This window comes from Nuphar pumila, chromosome 8 (genome assembly GCF_984573655.1).
Source record: "Nuphar pumila chromosome 8, dmNupPumi1.hap1.1, whole genome shotgun sequence".
NCBI classification, from domain to species: domain Eukaryota; kingdom Viridiplantae; phylum Streptophyta; class Magnoliopsida; order Nymphaeales; family Nymphaeaceae; genus Nuphar; species Nuphar pumila.
The window spans coordinates 26,131,581-26,158,059 of NC_143256.1; the positions used below are offsets into that span (position 1 = coordinate 26,131,581).

A 26,479-nucleotide genomic window follows, 5' to 3' on the forward strand; every position below is an offset into this window, starting at 1 on the left:
AAGGGTTGGCTTGTTGCCCACCCTTACACATGCTCTTTCCTCACACCTTATGGCACAAAATTGCATTCAAACAAAACAAGGAAAAAAACACTAGTGTCCAACTAATAGCATTGGCGCTTCAAAAGCAAGATCATATCAAAACTTAATCCAGTACTGAATCACAAATTGGTACGGGTTAGCCATCTGAAAAGATTAGTATTTTCCTCAATTGATTCATTTTGGGTAGAACCATAGGAGAAGCTCCAGCTCTTTTAGTTTTTATATTTTCATAAATCCTATCACATTATATATATATATATATATATATATATATATATATATATGTGGACTCAAAAGTATAAGCAGTACAAACTGCCACTCCCTAGGAACATATCCAAAACTTTCACTAAGATACCATAGAGCCATCAGCGCAACCTCCTTGCTTCACGCTCAGATTCTAGCAGAGCAAGGATTTCACCTTCTCTGACAGGCCCCTGACCTCTCGACCCTGTTCTTCCCATCACTTTGACCACAACTGCAAGCTTCACTTGTGAATCCATCTTGTATACACAAAAAATGTATTTGACAGTATTTATATACAGACTTCACAAAAATGACACAAGACAACTCTGAAGTTTTAAGTTATTCAAAACCATTTAAAATTCCAGCTCACACTAGAATATTGCTCAAACATGAAATTATCCACTTGACTCAAGGCATTGCACAGCAAGGCTCAAGGCTCCTTTTTGGCCAGCAACACTGTGAAGGCCAATGTCACTGATCACATCTTTTGACCTTTTCTTGCAAATCTGTTATACTGTACTGCAACTTCAAGTTGAACCGCGCATCAAAATGCCCAAGATTGAGCCTCATCTTTTTACTACAAAGCCAGTGCTTTGCAGTTAAAAGCAGCAAATAAATTTATTAATTTTATCTTTTTGATGTGCTTTGACAGACTATAGTTAATTGATCTTCCTTGAAACATCTAATGTCTATGGCCGTCGTACAAGTGGTCCAGAGAGTACACCTTTGATATGTATTTATGTATGGGAATGACAACATCAATAACCCCCCCCCCCCCCCCCCCCAGTTCTTTTGGATACACTGGTTGAGAATTTTCTTTAATGAGAATTCTCAACAGGCCCGAAGTTTCCTTCTTTGGGTAAAGTGAATAAAGGAAATTGTAAAATGACAATATCCACATTTTTCCTCAAAACCACACCAGCCTTTCTAAAGGATTCTTTTACCACTTCTAAGTTGTAATTTGAATTCTCAGCAGGTTTGATGTCAACCGATCATCTCAGTTCTATACTCTCTATTTTCTAGGAGTTCTAACAGTGCATTTAGGGTTTGATTGGAGAATTTAGGTGGTAAATAGGAATCTTATTAAATTACAGTTTTGAGAAACAGAAATAATGGAACCCATGTAATTAGTGAGACCCATAATTTCTATGAATCCAAATTACCACCTAGTGAGATGATAAAGAGAGTTCCCTTGAAAAAGCAGTGTCCAGAAAGTGAAGAAGACTTTTCACAATTTTCTTTCTTACTTTACCCAAACAAAAATGCTGCAGGATTGGCAAGAATTAACATCAATGAGAATTCTCATCTATGCAAATGCACCCCAAATGCAACCAGTATTCTTTTACAAGAAAAAAGTGATAAGAACTAATTCAAGACCAATACTTGTCTTCGTTTAACCATTAATCTGATCGTCTACTATTGTCTCTTTTCAGCTGGTGCATCAGTGTTATTCATCAACATGGTTCTTAGACTTGGTTTATGTATTATTTGTTATCAATACTTCCCTATACAAAATCTAATGGATCTAAAACAATAATCTGATTCTTTCTAAACTATTTTCAACAATATTATTTGGTGTTTTTTAATACATTTATCCATTACTTCTAAACCCCATTCAATTTTCACAATTTTATATCTTTTAGTGATGTTGTTTAAAACACCACCACCAACCTAAGCTAACCATGTTAAGCTGCAAGGCCGACAAACAGCTCATGTCACCTGCCAATGTACCCTTAGTTATGTAATGGCACATTTTTGCATGTGTCCAAACATTGCACAAAATCAAATCATTATATCAAGGCATGAATGAGTACTTATCTTCCGGGGTCAAGTCTTGGCTCAACAATCAATTTGGCAACTCAGAGTCTGGGACCATAGTTTAAAAACTCACCGGGTTGACCCGGTGACTCGGTTAACTCAGCCCAAATCTCCCAGTCATCGGGTAAAAAACCAGATTTAACTCAGCTTTAACAAAACTCGGCCGAGTCAACCCGACCAAGTCATGGGCGAGTTAGCCGAGTCAAGGGTGAGTCATGCATATATATATATATAATACTTTATATATTATTACATATATTATATGAAATATAATATAAATATTATGTATATTATATATAAACATATATTATAAAAATATTATATAATGTATATTATATATGATATATTGATAAAATACTATAAAATATAGATAATATATACATATATTTATATATTTTATATAAAATATAAAGTTAACATGACCCGACCGAGTCACGAGTCACTCAAGGATGAGTCATCAGGTATTAAAACCTTGACTCAAACAAGTTGAAGTTGACTATGCTAAGTAGGATTTCTCATAGAAACATATTAAGCAAATGGTGCTCAAGCCATAGGCCAATGCTCAATCTTTTCTAGTACTGTCAGGTTATTGAACCATGCCTTACTAATGGATCCCATAGTGCATTATGCTCTATGTTCAATAACTCTACCAGTCGCTTTTTTTACTTCTTTCTTGAAGTCCTTGAAAACTTGAAAGACTTCAAAAATTTTAAATAATAAATAGAGATATATATACCGTGAATTCTCATCTATAAAGGTGACAAAATATTTTTTACCCACATAACACAGAAAAAAATTCCTGTAAACATCCGTATACACAATCTCTAATTTTTTATTGTTATGTTTGACATTTTTCTTATATGTGTTGGACTGCTTAGCCTTTATGTAGTCAACATATAGTTCAATATCTGTGAAATCAAGCAATCCAAGAATTTTTTATTTTATAAGTCTTTGGACTCTATCTTTCGAGATGTATCATAACCTTCGATATCAAAGCAAATATGATTGATCATCCTTTAGACCATGTTTATTGTCAATCATTATATTCTCAACAGAGTGAGATTCCTGGATTTAGAAATTGGTTTTCAAACGATACAAACCATCACACATATATGTAGAACCTACGTGAATAAATTTTTTAATAATAATTAGCTTAGAGTTTTCAAATTTAAAAACAAAACCAAACTTATCAAGTTTTGAAATTGAAATCAGGTTCCGACTATAGGATGAAACATAAAATATATCAAACAAATCCAAAATAAATCCCGATTCCAACACAACTTTGTACGTCCCAACGTTCTTGACATGTGAACGCATCTTATTTCTTAAGAAGATGCTTCTCTCATGCACTGTTGGTTCTTTTTTGTTCAGAATTGCCTCCAAAGAATTAACAATGTGCATCGTGGCACCAAAATCAATCTACCAACTATACAATGAAACATGATCAAATTATACTCATGAGAAATAAATGACTAATTACCTTTATTCTCGAGTTATTTCTTATGCTTCAGGCATTCCACCTCCTTATGTCCTTTCTTCTTGCAGAAGAAACACTTTATAGAAGAACCTTCTGCCTATGATTTGACTTTTGCCTAAGAGTTGAAACTCTCCCTAGAGGTTTTTTTTCTTGTTCTTCTTTTTGAAGGAACCCTTGTTTGCCCCCTGCATGTACTTTCCCTGATGAAAAATTATATATGTACTTGACACATTCTCACCCTTCAATATTTTTCCTCTTCAACATACTTGGTCAAGAATTCACTAAAGGACAATTCATCATTATGTGTATTGTAAAAGATCTTGAAGGGTCTGTATTCAATAGGAACGAGGTCAAAATTAGATGGACTAAAAAAGAGTTTAAAATGGTGAACTTTATGTCATTCAACTAAAATGCAATATTTTTCATTTCTAAGATGTGTTGTTGGATGTGATTATCATCAGAATATTTCATAGATATCAACTTAGACATCAGAGTACTGGCCTTAGCCTTATTAGAACTAACAAACTGAGCCTCAATGACTCTAAAGAATTTTTTCACTGTCCTACAGTGATGGATGACGGCTTGAATGTTCTTAGTCATTCTTGATTGCAAAAGCAACATACTAAGTCTATTTGAGCGCTTTCACTTCTCAGAGGCAACCTTGTGTTTGGCTGTATTCTATACTGTAAGAGCGTGAGGTTCATTAATTCTAAGAGTCAAATCTAGATCCATGTAACCTAGAGTGAATAACATTATTCCTTTTCAATCCAAAATTTGGTTCTGTTTAAGATGAGAGTATTATTAGAACCGTTAATAATCAAATAACATGATACTGCAAGAACAAAAGAAAAGACCTTATAAATACTCAAACAAGACTCATGTTAAAAAAGTAAAAATTTTAACCCTTTATTATTCACCTTTTTTGAGACAAGCATAATAGGGTCATTATCATTCCACTTTGGTGAAAATGATAATACTCAAAGCTTCTTCGTCTCCTCAATTCTCAAAAAACTGACTTTACCTTTGGGTATAAATATGCTTTATGGGCATGTATACACACTTATTGTTACACTTTGTGTGAATTTAGAACATAATGACCTTTCTTTGGGTAGAATCATTATTTTATAAAGTCACACATAATTATTATACTGAATCTTAACGCGGTCTAAAGAATCCACAATTAACTCAACTTGAATCACTTTGGTGATTTTATGAGTCAGTTAATCGAGATCTATTACCACAAACATATTTGTATTATAGAGCATGCCCATGCACACATGATAATACATGTATATTCATGACAAACTCTATATTATAGTATCAAAACACAAATTCATGCTTTATCAAATATGCATAAATAAAATTTTGATGAAACATATCTTATATGTCATGGATTTGGTCATACTTAATGCTGAAATATTATGGATAACTGAAAATAATATAAAAATGCATGCAAGCGACATGCATCCATGATAATAAGTACAGATAAAGCATAAAAAAATGACAACAATATGCTTTTACAGGTAATATTTGAGATCCCCATGCTGGAACCGACCAAAAAGTATTCTAAATTGGTCTGAAACAACCTCAAACCAATCAACCAAGGCTTTGAACCGGTCTTAAAACAACCTAACTAGTTTGAAACATGTACAAAAGCCTATAAACCCCTAAAACTGAATGAAAAAACCCATGTTCTTTTATCGATTCATGAAACAGGGTGTTTGTTTACAGGAACCGGTGAAAACCCAATTGGAACCAGTGAAAGAGAGCTCTGAATCGGTCCCGAAATGCCCTGTATCGATTGTAGAACCAGTTCAACTCTTTAAAAAAGGGGTAAATAGTGCATGAACCCAATTTCAAACCTAATTCGATCCTGTTTGAATCTAGACTCAATGGATCCTGGGTTGGATTCCACGATCCAAACCCAATCCAGATCAAGGCTCAATCTAAAATGGGCCTCGAGTTGGATCTCATAATCGAGACCTGATTTGGATCTAGACCCATTTTTAAACCAGATACTGGGTCAAATTCAGATCCTAGACTTAGTCTGAAATAGATCTGATGCAAATCAAATACCAAGTCGGATCCGGATCTAGGACCTAGATCACATTGGATCAGGTTCAGACCTAGACCCGTAACCCCAAACGGGTCTGGGTCTGGACAGTGTCTCCAGGGTCAGGTTTAGACCTGATCCACTCAATGGATTTAGGTTTGGATCGGGTCCCCCCCGAAATGGGTGCAGACGCGATCCACCCATAACCAAGAAATGGTTTTGGGTTCGGATCGACTCCCCGACCGCCACCCCTCTAAAACTATTTTTTTAAAGAGGGTTTACACCCTCTTCCCAGCGACCTCCGTCGGCTGTAGTCACCACCGACGACCAACCTCTGTAGTCGACGATGACGGTCAGTCGATGATGTAACGCCCCAAAATTTTAACCCAATTTTTTGAGGATTCTTTTTTTTTTGTATAACAACAGAAACAAATCACTTTGTAGGGTTAAGCAACCAGGCATATTACAAGAGTAGTCAAAGCAATAACATTCATTTTATTCTAATTAATTATGAAATCAGAGTCTTGAGTAAAATTTATTGTTCGACGACCCGGAAACACAATAAACCAAGCATCTCGATCAACACCCCATCCCACAGTCGCTCATAATACTTTACTCTTCACCTAAAAAATAGTAAGATAATTAGAATTAGACTACAACCATTCTAAGTAGAAAAATACTGTGATTTTGCAGGTATATCATGTGCCATGTAATATGTGTGAATAGCATGATATTGAGTATAAAAGGAGAAAGTAAATAACATGAACTAAATCACTACAACAACAAATTCTAACAATCTAACTAGCATGTATGATCAATAGCAGGCTCAAAGCAACTCACAGATATACAAAATTTATTTCATGCTAATTTAAATAACTACATGCTAAAAGTAACTATTAATGTGCTAAAGTGCAAACCTGCCAACTCTCTACTCAACTGATGTACACTAGATGCTTTTAGTTAGTGTTTTTCTTTAATTATCCCACGAGTACACGTGGGCCAAGGCAACCGTAATAGAAAAGAACACTCAAGGGTTTATTATGCATTGATGTTTTATTAACTCGAGCGTTCTAACTGAAACTGAAATCCTAAATGAGCGGTTGAATAACCGTGAGAACCTGCCAAAGACCCAAATAAATATGATGCATCCCTAACTTCTGCAGAAGAACTTGAAGCTACCACCTAGGACAACATTGGTAGTCTGGGTCTCCTAACTCCAAGAACTGGGGACCAACGAGTCATTGCCGCTTAAAGTAAAAAACTCATGTCCCCGGAGTTGCGTACCACCTACCCTCTCTAAGGAAAGCCCGAATCTGAGTGGGTTGCTCTTTTTATTAATTTATATTTCCTGATGTGCCTGGGTTTTTCCCGAACTGCACCTAGTCATTCAAGACACAAGAGTTTTCCCAAAATTTGATTCATACTACTGCAGTAGTAGGTCCCCAAAATTCATACTTTAGAATGGTGCAATAACCCAAAATTTATCCATTTAATTATGCAGACCCACTCAGAGTACTCCAGTACCTTTAAACCAGTCAGGCAAAAATATAATTATTTTCAATTTACATGTGAATTCACCTCATAATTTCGAGGGCAAATGTGTGACCCTCAACACACTGGCTTGACACTTATGTGCTAACAATAAACTGGCTCGTAGACTCGGTTAAGCGATCAACCCTTTTCTCCAATCATCTTTGCAATTGACCAATCTAAGTAATATCTATCTTAATGATGTTCAAACATTCCAAGATGTATGCAACTTGATGTATATTTTTGGACATCAGAATTTATGCAACTTTAATAGGCATTTGTGCATTCCTAATAAGTTGTTAACTATGCGTTTGCACATCAGCATCATGCACAGTTTAATAACCACCGAGTATGTGGTCTAAGATCATCTTAAGATGCGGATTAATATCAACATGATATGCAACAGAATACCACTTAATATGCAGTAGGAATACCAACTTAGTATTCAGCAGGAATACTCACTATGTCCAAAGCAAGCATATCCTCAAATGTGAGACGCTCATAAAAAACTAAAAAATTTTACTAATTGGTGTTTCTGGCAATTGTAAGGGAACTAGGACATATCCATACTTAGTAGAAAATATGAAAGAAACAAAAAGAGCAATTTGGACTCTCTTAATCAAGCAAATATATATGTTAATCAATCAAGAATTTGGGGTGTGTTTGGATCAAGGGTGAATAGGAATCCTTGTTAATGAAGTAGCCTGAAAATCTTGGAGAATGAGAACTTATAGACATTGTCAGTCCAAGGCTGGGTAAATATCCAATTTACAATCTCTACAGATAGTAGCCACATATACAGGACACAACACAAACCCACTTCATACAAAATAGGTGTTTCACAAAGCTAGGACACGAGGGCATGACAATACATTGTATACAATGTATGATTATGTGCATGCATTCAAAACCTTTAATCTGAAATGATTTCTAAGACATTATCATTCACAAATATTCAGTAATAATTCTAAGTTGAAAATTGAAATATATTGCAATCAATAACCGATTCTGAACAGAAACAATATATGAATAACAAGACAACTCAATGTTACATCATAGAAATCGAACTTTCACAGAGGTTAATTTGAACCCACTCATGGTAACTCAACTATAATTGACATATACCTTCTCTCAAACACATACCTGCCGTGATATTGCCATAAAAGCATGATATTTTCAAAAGAAATAATATCCTGCAACTATTTCGTGTACACCTATACATTTCAGAAATTTGAGCAATACCAACATCACCATATGATTTTCATTTTTTTTATTTGGGGTTCATCGTAACCGAAATCCCCAAATCTGTCGATTTGGGCTTTACGACAGCCATTAAAGCTCTTCTTTTGATTTGGGGTTCATAGCAACCGAATCCCCCAAATCTGTCGATTTGGGGTTTACGGCAGCCATTAAAACCTCTCTTTTGATTTGGGTTCTATGGAAACCCACTGTACCTTGCTACCGTAGAGCGTACTCCCAATCACAGAGGACACCCACATTATAAACTCGAAAACATGGTATCCTAAAAAAAACAGTAAACCCCTACCTTGATTGGTGTTTTTCCCCTTTGCTCAACCGTGGTTGGAGGTGCATCCGGCCACCCTTACTCCTCTGCCGTGAAAGGGAGGATGAGAGGGAGGAAGAACGAGAGAGTAAGGGAGGAAGAGAGTGTGTGTGAGGGAAGAAAGGGGAAACATCGGCTAAATAGATGGGATGGGAAGTCAATTACAAAACCATGAGAAAGGGGGGGGGGTCGTGGTTGGCGGTTGCATACGCAGTCGCCTCCCCCCTTCACTCCTACCCATTTTAAAAGAATTTGCAAACCCCCACTTAGGGTTTGCAGTTTCCTTAATACATACAATTTTCTTTTTAACGCACGTCACTCTTTTTTTTTTTCTTCGTGTTTCTATTTTAATGCACATGTATGTGCGAAGTCGGATAGACCAACCCGCGATCCATACACCATCTTGGTTCCAAGTTTTGTGTCTATCTGGATCCATCCGCAGATCCAGATCTTCTTCTCTTTACATAAAAAAACACTAATATTTAAAAATTCCAGAGAAGGGTCCAACTTGAATCATTATGGATCTGATTACTTTATCCTGGAGTTCATGTAACTATACTGGATACAGGATCTGTTTTGTTCATAAACCATTTAAGAGATTCGGATCTAAGGATCCAAAGTTTTCATCATACTCTTATTTGGAACTATGGAATCAAATTACCATACATGGATCTAGACCACTATTATGGATCCAAATATAAAAATTCTAATTGGATCATCGCCATAATTAAATCTCTGATGTCCAGGACCCAAATGCCAAATTGTGGATCCAAATGTTGCATAGATTATTATGAATCCCCATAAGGTGTTATAAGTCCGATATAGAAATTTTCTTATTAAGAATCTGATTTAAACTTCATGGATCCACTCCATTTATCCTAGATCCAATATCAAATTTGATCATGATATTGAGGATCCAATACCAGAGATATAATCCATTTGCCTAAAATCCCTTATTGGTTATCCAATTAAAATGTTTGTGATCTGATATCTAAGATCCGAATGGAAAAATCGAAGTTTCGAACAAGATATTTAGGGATCCAACATTGAAGATCCAAACAAAATATCCAAGGTCCAAATACGAATAAACAAATAAAATAACAAAAATATCCATGTTTCAGCTTAAGGACATAATTTCAAGTTTATTTATCTGATAAAATTCATGGGTATTACAGACGGTGACCAACCACCGTTGGTCGGGAGGTTGTCATTAAGGAACAGAGGATGCCCCATGTTCCCTCAAATGGCACTCGACATCACCAGAATCAACCTCTAGCACCACTGACGATGGTTGATCGGAGACCAGCCATTGTCGACCTAGGCTCTACCCTGACAATGGGTGCCAGATGGTGGCCCTGAAAAAAATTTTGTTTTTTTAGGGTATCGTCCCTTCTGCTATCCCTTAATGATAATCGTTGCCAATGGCGGCCTACCATGGAGATTTTCAGCTATGGCTTGACTCTAACAAATGAAGGTCAATCAAAATAGTCGTCATCCGACGACTCTAGTGAAAGCAGGGGTTTGAGCCCCCGACCACCATATTCTGACAGTCACAGCCGACAATGACCGTCTTAGGCAGCCAGCCTCTGCCAGCAATTGCGAAAACCAATCGCCGGTGGTCAGCTGTGACTATCAGGTTCACCATGCTGGCAGACTCAAGTGGTGGGGGCTAAATGCAAGGGGGTTCTAATGACCTGGCAAAAACCCAGATTTCAGCAACGGCTGCTGGCCCGCAGACACTGGTGTGTTGGCCTACTACTTCCCCGTCACCGTTTAACATCCCAAAGACCGAACGAGAATCCGACAAGAGAAAAGAAAAACCAAAATGAAATTTATGGTGAGCAATCGACAGAGCACGTCAACACACCCACACCCGCAGGCGGGGGTGCATCGGCCTACTACTTCCCTGTCACCGTCCAATATCCTAAAGACCGAACGAGAGTTTGACGAAATAAAAGAAAAACCAGAATGGAATTTCTGGTGAGCATTCGACAGAGCACGCCAATGCACCCACACACACAGTGGAAGTGAGGAATGTGGGCCCATAACTTAATGTTGACAAAAAATTACACGGAGAATGAAAATATACTAGAAGCATCCATCTGTCTGAAAAAAAGCTTTCGTTGATGTGGGTGGTCAACTTATCGACGCCCACGATGAGCCCAGGCCATCAGGTCAAAAGGTGAGCAGGACCCTTGAATCCAATTTAAGAGAAAGTACCTTGGTTGCATTTATCATACAACTATGTCACTCTATTTATAGTGAGAGGAGAGTGGGGTTACATGCGTAGCATTCATTCATATGAACCCTTAAAATATCATATTGAATGTGAACTATTGAGTAACCCCCTTTTCTCTTTATCATTTAGTGTGCCTTGTGTCAAACTGGGTCACCTCCAGTTGAACCCAATCAAAAATGTCCAACACATCCATCATCCCCCCTTCATCAAATGTACATCATCATTACTCACCTGCATGTGAGTCCTCATGGCTATGGATTGGGGGCATGGGTCACTTCTTGAGAGAGAGAGAAAGATAGAGAGAGAGTTGGTAGGACCTCAAGTTTAGTGGGAAACGGTTGAAAGAGAGAAGAGCAATAAAGTAATCTTATCATGCCAAACCCTAAGTTAGGAGTAGCATGCATTTGTAAATTATTTTCTTAACTCGGCGTGTATTCGTAAATATTCAATGGTCAGGTGTGTCGTTGTAAATAGGACAAAAGTCAAACGTGTTCTTTAAATTTTTTTTTTTTAAGATTAAACAACAAATACTTTAATCAACCCATATGGAGATTAGAAGGGAGGTGCAGCTTTACAACCAAACCTGTCTCCAGCCGAAAATAAATCATGCAGTTCTTAGCTGGTGAAGGACAGTGCTACAATGTGCCTTTATTTTATTTTTTTTGTCCTATTATTTCGTAACAAAATCAGCTGCGCATTTATGACTTCCACCATGCATGCTTGACATAAATGAGCCACATTTAAGGTTTTCTTTGGCTTCATGTGAAGGGTAAGCAAGTTCATGAATTCCCAATATTTCTACTCTTAACACTTTATCATGCTCTAATGAGAAGAAGATTAGGGTTCAGCTGGGCATCGCTTGATGTGTCACCAATTCCATGAGTTCTAAGACCATTGTCACAAATATATATCACCAACATTTTGAAAATATAGTAAATTTAATGCATTATTTGCAATAGCCATTACTTTGCCGTTTAAAAAAAATGATATTTTAAAAAATAAAATAAAAATCACCTTTTTAATGCATTAAAAACATTTTTTTAAAGTTTTTATATTATTTATATGTTTGCAATATATTTTTATATATTACATATATATTTTACGGTTTCTTATGTACCAATATTTTCTCTTTAAAAACTCGTCATTTTCACTGTTCATAGAGATTTTTCTTAATGGCTTTCATATCTCATTTACAACTTTTACTTTAAATTCTTTGTAAATTGATGGAGACACATGAAAGCCTTTGAAAGAATGCAGTTCTTTTATATATATTTTAATTTCTCATTATTTCCAGCAACCTATTGTTTGATTACATAAGATCCAAAAAAGTTCCTAGTTTTCCACTGCTCCATTAACTGAAAAATCAAGAAATTTGGGTTAACATCAAACAACACCTAAAAGAAAATTTGTGGGCCCCAATGACATCAATTGTCAATATCTTCATTGTAATGTAGCCAGAGTTTGCCAATAAACCAACGGTTAGCTTATGACTGTGACCAACTTTTTAGATCCTGTTCATGTGAAAGCTGAGGGAAAGCAAACAAGATATGGACAGTGACCCTACCTTTTAACTTTTTAAAGCTTTTTCTTATTGTCTACCAAAAATAATTCATTTCACTCTTTATTGTCACCATCATACATGAAAAAGTCACAATCAATAACCAATTGTGTTTTGATCGTCAATCCACACATGCGTTTTTTCCATAAAATTGTGGAAAAATGTTTGTCCAAAAGTACTGACAAGCCTCAATTATTAAAAATATGAGTACAACTTTTTAAATAGCATTCTTCATATTTTGAGAATGGGGATTGTGCTGCCTCTTTTTCGTTAAGTCACTGTTAAGACCTAAAAATAGTAGTATTAGTTATTTTATACTTAGATCTAAACATTTGGATGTGTTTATCAATGCTTATTTATTAAGAAACATGCTTTATTAAAATTGATTTGATGTAAAATGTAAATATTTTATGATGATTTTAGTAGAATATCAATCATTGATTTTTTTTACCTCTTTAAAATGCACATATGAGTATAAAGGTGCTTAATCAAAAACATGTTTTTTTATTGAATAAACAGTGATAAACACATCTAATGGTTCATATCTAACATCAAACACATAAAACTAGGACTTTTGGAGGATCTTAATGGTGACATAAAAAGAGGGCAGCACAATCCCCATTTTCACACACACATATATACACACACTTAAAATCCTATATGAGTAGGATGTAGTTACAAATTTTGTGTGACTATAGTTTTTTTTATTTTTTTTAAAATTTGACCATATAGAGGTGATGTACAATGTTTGATATTGTAGGAGTTAACTCTGAGACTATTTGATTTTAAAATGCTAGTAGATTTTTATTGGATTTGAAAATCAATGGGTCAAAATTTTATAAATATTCAAGACTCAAAAAAATTATTGAAAAAAATGATAAGTGTTGATTCATATTAAATGGATTAAGTCGAAGTAGACACCCAAATTTTGACCGAGTCATTTCATGTCATGAGTCACATACCAAAATTCAGTATTTTTGGTTCATTTCAAAGTTATGTTAAATTGAACTTCATTTTTCACCTTCAGAATGGCATCTTCAAGATTTTTGTTCAAAAGATCAATTGAACTAAAAGATCTTGGCTTTTTAACAAGCCAAAATTGATATCACGACTAAAATAAAATGACTTGTTTAGTAAATTTTTTTAAGATAAGACATATTTTGAGAGTATTTTTTCATTAAAATGATTGAATTTGAGTTTTCCTTAAAATATGAATTAAAGTAGAGGATGTTATACTTCTAACACATAAAAAATCACCTCAAAATGACATTCAGATAGAAAGTTACGACAAAAAAATTTATCATGACAATATTTTACCTGATTTTGCTAACGACAATCTATCTATCATTAGCAGTTGTCCAAAAATGCTGGCGACACATCAATGTCTCGTTAGCCATTTTTTCACATGTGTCATTAGGAGGGTAAGAAAATGGTGAATTATCGTTAGCAAATCTAATGTGTCATTAGCACTTTTGATGAGTCATTAGCACTTTTTATTTGTCATCGATGCTTTTTCTAATAATTATTGTTTGTTGTCAGTAAATTGTGTCGTCAACCAACTTTTTTAGTTAAAAAATATGCCTCATTTTGAGAAGCCCGCCCAAAATCCTATTTGAATCCCCTCAAAACCGAAGATTAAGCCCTATCATAATCCTAAACCAACCAAAACCTAACCCCTAAGTACCCTTGATCAATCATAGAAATCCATTTAAAATCCAACCAATAGGATTCCACCATTTTATTTTTAGATGGATCCAGATTTACGAACCCTTGATACTCAAAAATTGTGTTTGGATCTTCTATAAAAACTATAAATAAGGGTTCATTTTTCTTTGTTCCACCATCTAACGTTTGAAACCTAATTGCAAATATATTTTGTCAAAATTTTGACACAACTAGACTCAACAAATCTAACCTAATTGAGCCCACTTAGCTTAACCTAGGACTCAGATCTTCTATCTCACCTAACTTTTAGAGTTCACACCGAGCTAGAGTGCTCTTCGAGTTCCCTCGTGCTCATCATCAATGTAGAAAATGACTACCTTTGCCCAAAGTGTAATTCGGTTCTTGTTTATTTCATTTATTTTAGTTTATTTTGCAAGTATAGAACTTCCTGATCTTTGTATATTGTTTTTATTTATATATATATTTTTTAGTCTTGGTAGCCTATGCCATCAAGCTCGTTTATTTTTTAGGATTCACGTACATACAAGATACATACACTCTCATGCTGAAACCTACAATTGAAGATTTTGAGCTCCTGGTGGGATTGATCTATGTTCTTTAGAAGAAGAAGAAGAAAAAAAAATGCGCAACTTGCATAACAGATTCCATAACGCTCGAATTCGGATCTGATTTTTGATTCCTTTTCTTAAAAAAAATTCTTGTGAAAAACCCTCTTCTTTTTCAAAATTTGAGATCCACAGTCGAATACACAAGTTAGGGCATGTTTGATTGTATGCATCTACAATATACTCTAGCATTTTCAAGCACAATATGTGTGACATTAACACACAGACAGGTATGGCATCAATCCAACATGATAATGGTGCCAATCAAAGATATTAGACTTTGTTTGGTCAAAATGATGTTTAAAATTGCGTCATCTAAAAGTACCAAGAGTTCATATGTAAAATGACATGGTACCATTGGTTCTTGGTGATAGGAGTGATGATCTTTGAGATGTGCAAGCTCCACTAGTTCCCAGACCCAACCCGAACCGAACCAAACCCTATAGAGTCCGAGTAGGGTGATAAATAAGAAGACCCAATCAAGGTCCGGGTCTGGACCCGAATGACCGATTAATACATAGAACCTGGTATAGTTTGTGAAATTTTATACAAGACCTGGACCCGACCCGAGTTCCAATTAAGACCTGAAAATTTTCAATATAAAAATGATAAAAAAATATGGTTTATCGGGTATGATTCGGGTTTGGTTCATGTAGTTCTTATTGGGTCCGGGTATGTTTTTTTTTATAGTGAACCCGATTAAACTCAGGTTCGGACTTGATACCATACCCAAAAAATCTGGTCCAAGTCTAGTTTCACCTACACCTCTAGTTCCCAGAATTATCATCACTGTTTTGCATTAATGTTGTCCAGAATCATATCGGCCCTGAATAGATTTGGGAAACGATTCAGGGAATGGGCCGATTTGGATTCTGATCACAATCGAACTAAATCAGCCAAAATGTAACCATCTGATGACGTGTCATGAAAATATTAAAAAACATTACATATTTTAAAACATATTTAAACATAAACAGAATCAGCTTAGTTTCGTATTGATTTCTGGCCGATTCCGTAAGATTATCCGACCTGAACAACATTGCTATATTATATAAACATTTCTTTGGTTGTGTAAAGGTCCCGGTGTTGGATGCAAGAAGAGATAATTAATCATAATTATGGGAAAATGCTTGTTTATTGGCTCCCTTGGGCTATATGCACTTATAGTGTTCCAAAAGAACTGCACCATTGCCACAAATATTGCAAATTATCATATTTACCAAAACAGAAAGAGAGTTGATGAAATGTGAAGCTGCCACTCTTCTCTCTAAATTACAAGTAGTGGTAAGGGATTTCTATTAGGGGTTGGCGGGTCAGCAAACCTCAACACGAACCCGACCCGTTTATTAAACGGGTCGGCTGTGGCAAACACGAACCCGACCCGTTTATTAAACGGATAACCCGACACGACACGATTAACCTGTTTAATAAACAGGTCGGGTTCGGGTAAACGGGTTGGTGAGGACGAGGACGAGGTCGAGGCCGGAGAATCGGCCGTCGAAGAAGGCATTCACGACAAAGGCGACGGCGGCGGTGCTGGCCGCGCTTGAGCAGAGGCCGCTGCCGAGAGGGAGCCCCTTCTCTAGCGAGACCGAGATGCCGACGGACCGGACACCAAGGGCTAGGAGGGCTGCGATCGCTGTGATCCCCGCGCAGTTGTGGAGCGGGTCAAGGGTGAGCCTGGGGGCGCCGTGGACGGCGGCGATGTCCCCGAACGAGCCCTTGTAGAAGTCGGTCTCAGGGGAGCCACCGGCAAAGGCGTTGTGGACCAGGTGGTTCTGGCCACGGGGGATGGTCACGCCGCTCACCGGGAGGATGAGCACATGGGGGGATCCCGGCGAGGTCCCCGACGAGTATGGGCTCGGGAATGAGCCGAAGAGCGACCATGGTGGTACCGCGTATCTTCCGATGGAAGCAAACGAAAAAGGAGCAAAACACTAAGGATGAGCATTTATTTACTGCAGGCAGAATTAATGCCATGAAGAAAACCTGTTCTTCTCCGGGTTACTTGTTTTGGTGTGTTTCCCTTTTTCTCCTTATATTTTTGGTTAATGGCAGATATGGTAAACAGGTTGGCGGGTTGGCATATCCCTAACACCGACCCGTTTCATAAATGGGTTAAGCGGGTCGACCCATTTATGACACAAATCCGTTTAAGCCAAACCCGAACCCGCCTAAGAAGCGGGTCGGGTTGGTGGGTCGTGTCAGAAATTGCCACCCCTAATTTCTATACGGTCACGATCCATTTTGAGGTAGTAAACGGATAAATCCTTAGCCACAAGGGGTTTGGTGCAGTCGGATGGGGCCTAGGCTGCTAGGCGGGGCAGGTGGTCTAGGTTCAAATCCCATGAGCATCATTCTCTGCATGTGCCGAAGCATGGTGACTTCCCCGGGGCGAGGGGTAAGCTTTGGGAGTTTTATGCTGCTAGGACAACGACCATAAATACAGTAGACAGACATAGCTAACGTGACTAGGTTTATGATCCTGAGGTGGTTTCTCGGAGTAAAAATAAAGAAAAAACGTGGATAAATCCTTGGGATGACAGCTTATGGACATGAAAGAAAGGCAATGAGTTTTTTATGCCATGAAAAGTTTTATTTTCCAGGTAAAAAGGCGTCTTTCAGTAGAACTGGACCTAGCCAGCTACGTACAACCCCCGTTTTCATTTTATTTATTACTTTCTTGCACTATTTTCTAGTATGCCTGCACTATCTCACAATCTTTTTGTGAAGGGAAATCAAGTTAAGGTTAGTTTACTCTCTTCTCTTGTAAGGTCATAGGGAATTTTTTTATTTGTTAACATTTTATCCTGGCCGTTGATTTTTAGATCCAACAAGTTGAAGTTCACCATTAACTTTTGTATGGAGTTGGTGCAAGGGCCAACTCATCTCTCACTTTTTAAATTATTGTAAAAAGTAAGCACTGTCCATTCCATGACGTCTCTATAATTTGCCATAATTGTCGGCCAACTTAATGAAAACTAAGATTAACCCATTCGTTACAAGCCGCCCTTTCATAAGAGAGAGATGAGTTGGCCCTTGACCATTGAAAAACTCCCACACTCGTGCGGGAAAGCACTTCCTCAGGGAAGGTGCATAGGCCATTTCCTATGAAAATGTAGGGCCACCACCAACAATTTTTGTTTCATTCATAGTGGGGAAAGGCTAAAAAATTGGTCGATTTTCCACGTTTTGGAGCGAAACCAATGACCACTGAGGGTATGTTTGATGGCTTGTCCAAGATGGGACGAAATGAAAAAAAAAAAAGACAGAGCAGAACATTGGTGTTATGCTCGTTCTGAAACAAATGTTCCAAGTCCAATGTTTGTTTGGACCGTACTCAGATGCTATGTTCCAAATGTCCGTTGTTTGATGACAATGTGAGGACAACTTGGACAATCATGGATAATGGGTCAAATTACTTTGCTTTGGACTGTATGACCCAATCTGTTCACCATTTTCCACGTTTTAACCAATTTATTATGGTTTTTTTGCTCAGATATGGATTCAATTATGAAATTATATCTAAAAAGCATGATTTTTTGCCATGAATATGGATTTGGAATTGGTCATTTGCCCCAAATATGGATTTTTGCCCCGAATATGGATCTTGAATGACATTTTTGTCATGTATATGGATTTGGAATTGGATTTTTGCCATGAATATGGATATTAACCTTAAATATAGATCTTGAATTGGATTTTTGGCCCCAATATGGATTTTTGCCTCGAATATGGATCTAGAATTGGATATTTGACCTCAATATATATTTTTGCCTCGAATATGGATCTCAAATTGAATTTTTGGCCCCTATATGAATTTTTGCCTCGAATATGGATCTAGAATTGAATATTTGCTCTGAATATGGATTTTTTCCTCCAATATGGATCTCAAATTGGATTTTTGCCCAGAATATGAATCTCAAATTGAATTTTTGCCCCGAATATGGATCTCTAATTGAATTTTGCCTCGAGTATGAATATTTTTACCTGAGCCGCATTCAAATATTCGTGAAGAGATCACTCCTGACCATCCATTAGGCTGAAGTTACTACAAGAATCCTTTTTATATATTGCTTAAAAGCAATATAATTGTGCATGCATGGCAAGCTCATGGACCTTTTTCTTCTTCCTTTTTGTTTCTTCAACAATGTGGCCAAATGTTTTCATTTGCATTCTAATCTCCAGAATAGACTGCATTTTGCCGGTGGTGCCAACAATATATAGAGTAAAAACATGAAAATGTACTTGACAGGGTATGCACCTAATAAGTAAGGAAATGCACATCAACATGATGAAAAGAGGCTAAATTGTAGAGGCACTTAAAATAGTTCAAGAGATTTCAGGAGCCTGTTGGGTAACTCCAAATTTTACCAATAATTTGTTAACTGATTCGGGTGAACAAACAAGGTATTTCACCTCTCCATTAGGAGCTACAAAGATCTCAACCAGTTCAAGCTTGTCAGAAGTGAGGCTTGTGTTGTCCATGGTCTTGCTAAGCACTTTTAACACCAACTGAACTGCCTCTTCTCTCCATCCTTGTATTCATGTTTAATCATGGATTGTGCAACCTGGTTATTTCCTCCAATTGCAGCAGCCTTCCATCCTCCACAGTTTCCACTTGGATCACTCGTGTATAACTGAAACCCAAAGTTCTTGTCCCAACCAGCAAACAAGAATGACACACCAACTGGCTGAAGCCCACCAAACTGTGTATATCCTTGCTTTGTATCACACAGAGACTGCACTAGCTGCTCAACGGGTGTAGGTTCCTGGTAAGCATACGCATAACGTTGAGCTTGAACACGATCTGTGTTAATCAGAATGTTAGCATCAGACATGATTCCTGCCATAACGCATGCCAAGATAATCAATCATGTACATCTCCGTAGATTTTGATGTTTGAAGAAGCTTGGATGTTACTTTTTTTTTCTCTCCAACCAAAACAACTCCATCCTTGGCAGAGCTGGACCTGTCAGGAGGCCAATGAGACTTGGGCCTCAGGGCCCATGGGCCAAAAAAAATTTTAGGGGCCCATTTTTAATAAGGATTCCATTTTCATTAGGGGCCTCCAAAAAATTGGAGGCCCTGCCCTCGAACTCCTACTATTAATAGAGGGCTCAAAAAATTTCGAGGCGCTGCCCTCGAACTCCTACTATTAATAGGGGGGCCATTTTTCCCCTCCGCCTCAGGCCCCATAAAACACAGGTACGGCCCTGATCCTTGGCCATAACCCCAATTGCAGTTCCAACATTTCCTATAGCTGCCATAACATACTCAACCTGGTAAAGCCGACCTTCGGGAGAAAATATGGTTGTTCGACTATCATACCATCTAGACATCTTGGCTAATGACTGCAAAAAGAAACAAAACAGAGCCATATCTTCTCAGATAAAAAAAAATCCTCATAATAAGCTAATAAGGATATGGTAGACACTGTTTCTAAGTAAACATCAAAACACAGTGAACCTCTCTTGTGTCCAGAATATTCCAGCACATAAAGAGTCGGATTCCAATGAAGAGTGCAACTAAAGGTTGTTGGTTATCATTTTTTATAATCATTATAAAAAATGATAATTTCAAAGTTACCGTTTTTCATGTGTGTAAACCATTATACGTTGTTCAGCCTATAAATAGCCTACTCGGCTATCCTCAAAGAAATGCAATTCAAAAGACATTTTCTTCTCTCTGTTGTAGCCGTTTTATGGTATCAGAGCCACGACTCTCCATCGAGCTTGACATGGCCTCATCGTCGTCTCTTCCCTGGACTATGACCCAGTAGAACGCTATTGCAAGCCTTATCTTGATTAAGCTTAATCGGGACAACTATTTGTTGTGGAGATCTCAGCTTGAATCCGTCATGACCTTCTTAAATTTGTTGACGGGTCATCTCGTCAACCAGAGCTTTTTATTGGCACGCCAGACAGAAGTAAGATAGAGAATTCAAGTTATCCTATTTGGACTCACTCTGACCAATTGGCACTTAGTTGGATAAAAGCTATCATTTCAGAAACTATTCTTGGTTAAATTATAAGAACCAAAACAACACGTGAGGCTTGGCTTACTTCAGAAAAATCATATGGGCCTCAATCTCCTTTAAAACTCATGATTTTGAAGAAAGACTTAGCTTTCATTAAGAAAGAAAGTCTGGATATGCTGTCCTATTTGGATCACATCAAATTTCTAGTCAACTCGCTCGCCGCCACAAATCACCCTGTAAACAATGAAGAATTAATCCAAATTACGTTGAATGGTCTACCTCATGAATATGAGAGCTTTGTGACATCTGTCACAACCAATTCAGTATCATACTCCTTTACAAATTTATATGATATGCTTCTCAATCAGGAAAAATGTGTGCTTTTATCTCATATCAAGATTCCTGAAACATCTGAATCTCAACAAACGACCTTCACCACTTTCAGAGGTCGAGGTCACGACCATAATTTTAATAGAGGTCATGGGAGGGATCAAGGAAGAAGTCCCTCTCCCAACACAACCAATAATAACAACCTCAGTTACCAAGGCGAGCGTGACACCATAACCTATAAGTTTTGCGAAAAATGAGGACACATTGCTAAAACCTGTTGGGATATTCCTAAAGCCTTTTCAGCCATGACTCTTCAACAATCCAATGATGATTACTGGTATCCTGATACTGGTGCTACAAATCATCTAAGCATGGATGATCAATAATTTTCTAAAAAATCACAATATCACGGTGGTGAGCAGTTTATGGTGGGTAATGGTAAGATGCTCTCTATCTCTCACACTGGCAATCTTATTTTGAATTCTCAAGGCTTCACTTTTTGCCTAAAAGATGTTCTTCACGTTCAAGTTATTACGAAGAATCTTTTATCTGTGGGGAAGTTTACTGAAGATAATGACTGTATTTTTGAATTTACTCCCTTTAAATTTCTTGAGACAGGCAAGATTCATCTACGAGGACCAAAATTCCATGTGAGGCTCTACCCAATTAAATCAGATCTCTATACATAGGTGGCGGCATATGCAGACAAAGTAGCTTCATTTGACATTTGGCACAAACATCTCGGTCATGCAAATAAGAAGATTATCTCTCATTTACATTCTAGTCATGTTATTTCTGTTAATAAAAATAACAAAACAAAGGTGTGTGAAAGTTGTCTTATTGGCAAGGCTCATAAACTGCCGTTTGGCCACTCGACTTCATCCATAAAATCTCATCTCAAACTTCTTCACGCCGATGCTTTGGGACCCGCTCCAATTAACTCATATAAAGATTTTCCCTTTTATCTTCTTATTGTTGAAGATTTTTCTTGATTTTTATGGCTTTTTCCTTTGCTCACTAAGTCACAAGTTTTTGAATGCTTCAAAGCCTTTAAGTTCGTTATTGAAAAACAACTGCAAACCTCTGTCTACACCTTTCAATATGATAATGTAGGAGAGTTCACCAGTCATGAGTTTGAAAACTTCTTACGAGACCATGGCATACTGCATCAGTTTTCGTGCATGCACAGTCCCAAGTAAAACAGTCTCGTTGAACGAAAACATCGACATGTTGAAACTGGCCTGAGCCTGATTTCTTCCATGTCTTTACTACACTCTTTCTGGGTCGAAGCTTTTTGTACTGCTGTCTATATTATTAACTGTCTCCCCACCTTTGTCCTTCATCGTGAAACACCTCACGAGCTACTTTTTAATAAACCACCTACCTATGATTATCTTCACATTTTTGGTGCCCGATGCTAACCCCTGTTAACACCATATCTCACTACCAAATTTCACCCCAAGATTGTCCTTTGCATCTTTCTTGGATATGCCTCTCGCCACAAAGGGCTATCTATGTCTTGATCCATTTCGTAACCTCACCTATGTCTCCCGCCACATTTACTTTGATGAGTTCACTCTTGGACCTATATGTTCTGAACCATTGTCCCCTTCACCTTCCTTCATTGCCTGGGGTCTCTCCCCACCCATTCTTCTTCCTCCCTCAGATTCCCTACCCTTGTCGGCTTTTGAACTACCACCTCCACCTGATTCCTCTCTTCCCCCTCCGTCCCCCACTAATGGTATGCATCCCATTCCTAATGCTGACCTCTCTGAACTTGCCTCACCACCTCTTTCTCTACCAACCATTGACTCTCTCAAACTCGTTCTGAACCGCCCCTGAATCATGTTCATCCTATGGTTACGCGGTCTATGACCAACTCCCTTAAACCGCATACCTTCCATTCTTCTCGCTATTCGATTTCACTTGCTCTCTTTAGCCCGATTTTACTCACACCTTAACCCACCTCCATCAAATAGGTCAATCTTGATCCTAAGTGGCGCTCAGCCATGCAAGAAGAATTTAGTGCTTTATAGCTCAATCATACATGACACCTTGTTCCTCCTCTTCCTCAATATAATGTCGTTGGCTCCAAATGGGTCTTCAGAATTAAACATCACGCCAATGGCTCTGTTGCTCGATACAAAGCCCAACTTGTTGCCAAGGGGTTTCATCAAGAAGAAGGTATTAATTTTTCTGAGACTTTCAGTCTCGTGATAAAACCTACCACCATCTGAGTGGTTATTGCCCTTGCGGTCTCGTTCACATGGCCTCTACATCAATTGGATTTTAACAATGCCTTTCTCAACGATGTTCTCTCAGAAGATGTTTATATGACACAACCTCCCGGTTTTGAAGACAATTCTCATCCTCATTATGTTTGTAAGTTAGACCGTGCTTTGCATGGTTTCAAACAGGCTCTACATGCCTGGTATCACCGCCTCAGCTCTTATCTTCAGTCATGCGGCTTCCAGATGTCTCTCTCTGATGCTTCTCTGTTTGTCTTTTGAGACCATGCTTTGATTATGCATGTTCTCATCTACGTTGATGATATCATAATTACAAGAAGTTCACACATTGCCATCAACTAGTTAATTCAACAGCTTAGTTGTGCCTTCTTCGTTAAAGACCTTGGGCGTCTAAACTATTTCTTGGGCATTGAAGTGCTTTATGCTTCCTCAGGTCTTCATTTGTGTCAGCGTACTTATGCCTTGAATATTCTTTGTCGTGCTTCTATGGCAGATGGAAAGCCTGTCTCCACTCCCTTGAGCTCCACTACTTGGCTACTTAAAGATGATGCCTCCGCGTTCCATGACCCAACACTATACCTGAGTATAGTCGGTGGCCTTCAATATCTCTCCATCACTCGACCTGATATTGCTTTTTTCGTCAACAAGGTGTGTCAATTCATGCATCATCCCATGGTGACTCACTGGTGGGCGATCAAGCGTATTCTTCAATATGTTAAAAGCACCATTCAGCATGGTCTCTTTTTCTCACGGTCCTCCTTGTTTCAATTCATAGCTTATTTTGACACCGATTAGGCCAAAAGTCTTGATGATCACAAATCTACAAGTGGTTTTGTTGTCTTTCTGGGTACCAATCTGATCTCTTGGTCTTTCGGCAAGCAAAGGACCATAGCTCACTCTAGCACTGAAGCCGAGTAAAAGTCGCTAGCTTGCATTGCGTTGCGTTAGAGCTTCTCTGGCTATAGTCTCTCCTGACTGATCTTGGTCGCGCTCCCTCTTTGCCACCTATACTTTGGTGTGATAATATTGGTGTGCTTTACCTTGCTGCAAATCCAGTCTTTCATGCTTGCACTAAACATGTTGAAATTGACTTTTACTTTGTATGAGACCATGTGCAAAAGGGTCATATTTAGGTTTAATTTATCTCCTCGTCTGACCAATTGGCTGATGGGCTCATGAAGCCTCTTCCGTTCTCAAGGTTTATCTTTTTCCGTGACAAGCTCAACGTCGTTGACCCCATGTTGAGTTTGCAGGGGCATGATAAGGATACAGTAGACACCGTTTCTACGTAAACATCAAAACACAGTGAACCTCTCATGTGTCCAGAATATTCTAGCACATGAAGAGTCCGATTCCAACACATGAAGAGTCCTGTCAATAAAAAATTCAAACAGTTTAACGTGTGAAGAGTCTGGTCAATGAAGAGTGCAACTAAAGGTTGCTGATTATCGTTTTTGATAATCATTATAAAAAATGATAATTTTAGAGTTATCAATCTTCATGTATGTAAACCATTGTATGTTGTTTAACCTATAAATAGCCTACTCGGCTATCCCCAAAGGAATGCAATTCAAAAGATATTTTCTTTTCTCTGTTGTAGCCTTTTCATAAGCTACTACGTAGGCACGTAAACAACAAAAGTTGACATGAATAGACACACGCACACACATCCCACCAGTTTATCCTAGATTAAAGCATCAATCAAAGGACTTAAAAAAGACCTTAGCCCATGTTCATACCAAAACCATGAAACCACGTGACCACCACATTGCAATGAAAAGTATGGGACCATTATAAGAGACACCATGCTCATAACCCAAATCAATGGGCTTCAGAACTAGAAGCACATGTGACCCTCCAAAACCAAAATCCCCTTAACAATGGGTTCAAGATAATCAAGAAGCATATTGGAACCATAATTGACTTCTCACCTCGTTTGGATCGGGAGAAAATGGGGCCTCACCCTACCCTGCCTCACCCCGTTTAGACCAGGAATGGAGGACATGAAGTAGGGACGGAGGTTAAAATCAAAACCCGTGCAAAGATGAAGGCGGGGATGAACTTATGCTTTCTCCCACCCCACCTCTTCTCCATCCCAATCCACACTTTGCCCCACTCTGCCCCATCCACAATCCTTTTTTAGGGATGACACACTATAAGAAATCTGTGGATTAAAGACGGTTATAATCCATCGCTAAATAGTTTAGCGACGAATAACTTTCATCGCAAGTTCCTAGTCGCTAATTAGCGACAAAAAATATTTATCACTACTTTCATCACTAATTTGCGATGAATTAGCGAATGTCATGATTCGTCGCAAGGCCATCGTTAATCTGCAGAGATTTAGTTTTGTGACAGGTACACATCTGTCGCTATTGTAGCGACAAAATTATGATGAATTATAATCCATCACAAAACATCGGCCGATTTAGTTTTCTGACGAATAAATATTTGTCTCTAATTCGTCGCTAAATTGGAGGTCGATACTAATTAGCAACGAATAATATTTGTCGCTAATCCATAAAAAAAAATAAAATTAAAATTAAAAAAAATGTTTGAAATATAAATTTTGAGAAAATTTTTCTTGTTATACAATTTATATATCCTGTGTAGAAAAAACAAAGTACACATAACAAATACATATACAAAGCAGCTGAAACAAATTTAACACAAGATTAAAGGTGAAAAAAAATTATCGATCCACTATAATCCTCGCCAAGTTTTAATTATTTACAAGTGAACATTTATAAAGAGTTTCTTTTGAAACAACAAGAAGGTGCAATAAATTCAACACATGAATCTAATCATCGCCAAGATTCTGAGCATCATCTTCTTCATTGTCTCGATTTGCCCCTTCATCCATGCCTCCATCAGCTCCTCTACGCTGATTATCTACAACATCCTACAAGAGAAAAGAAAGGTTAGTATTGATAAACAAAATACAATGAAATAAATTATATGCAATGCACCTAATCTAAGACAATCAATGTAACATGAATGAATTAAACATAGGCTAGCTAGCAATAAAGTGAAGGACATTAAAAGAATTCAGATATGTGTTCTAAGGCTCACAAAAAAAAATTCATAGTGATTCAATCATGCATATAT

The 26,479-nt window shown here is 37.6% G+C and overlaps 2 pseudogenes; both read right to left on the minus strand.

Annotated features, from left to right (window-relative positions):
- Positions 1-404: 404 nt before the first annotated feature.
- Positions 405-539, minus strand: LOC149829842 (small ribosomal subunit protein eS28z/eS28y pseudogene; annotated as a pseudogene).
- Positions 540-19,144: 18,605 nt separating this feature from the next.
- LOC149829843 (proteasome subunit alpha type-4-like) lies at positions 19,145-20,154 on the minus strand (annotated as a pseudogene).
- Between the last annotated feature and the right edge of the window lie 6,325 nt (positions 20,155-26,479).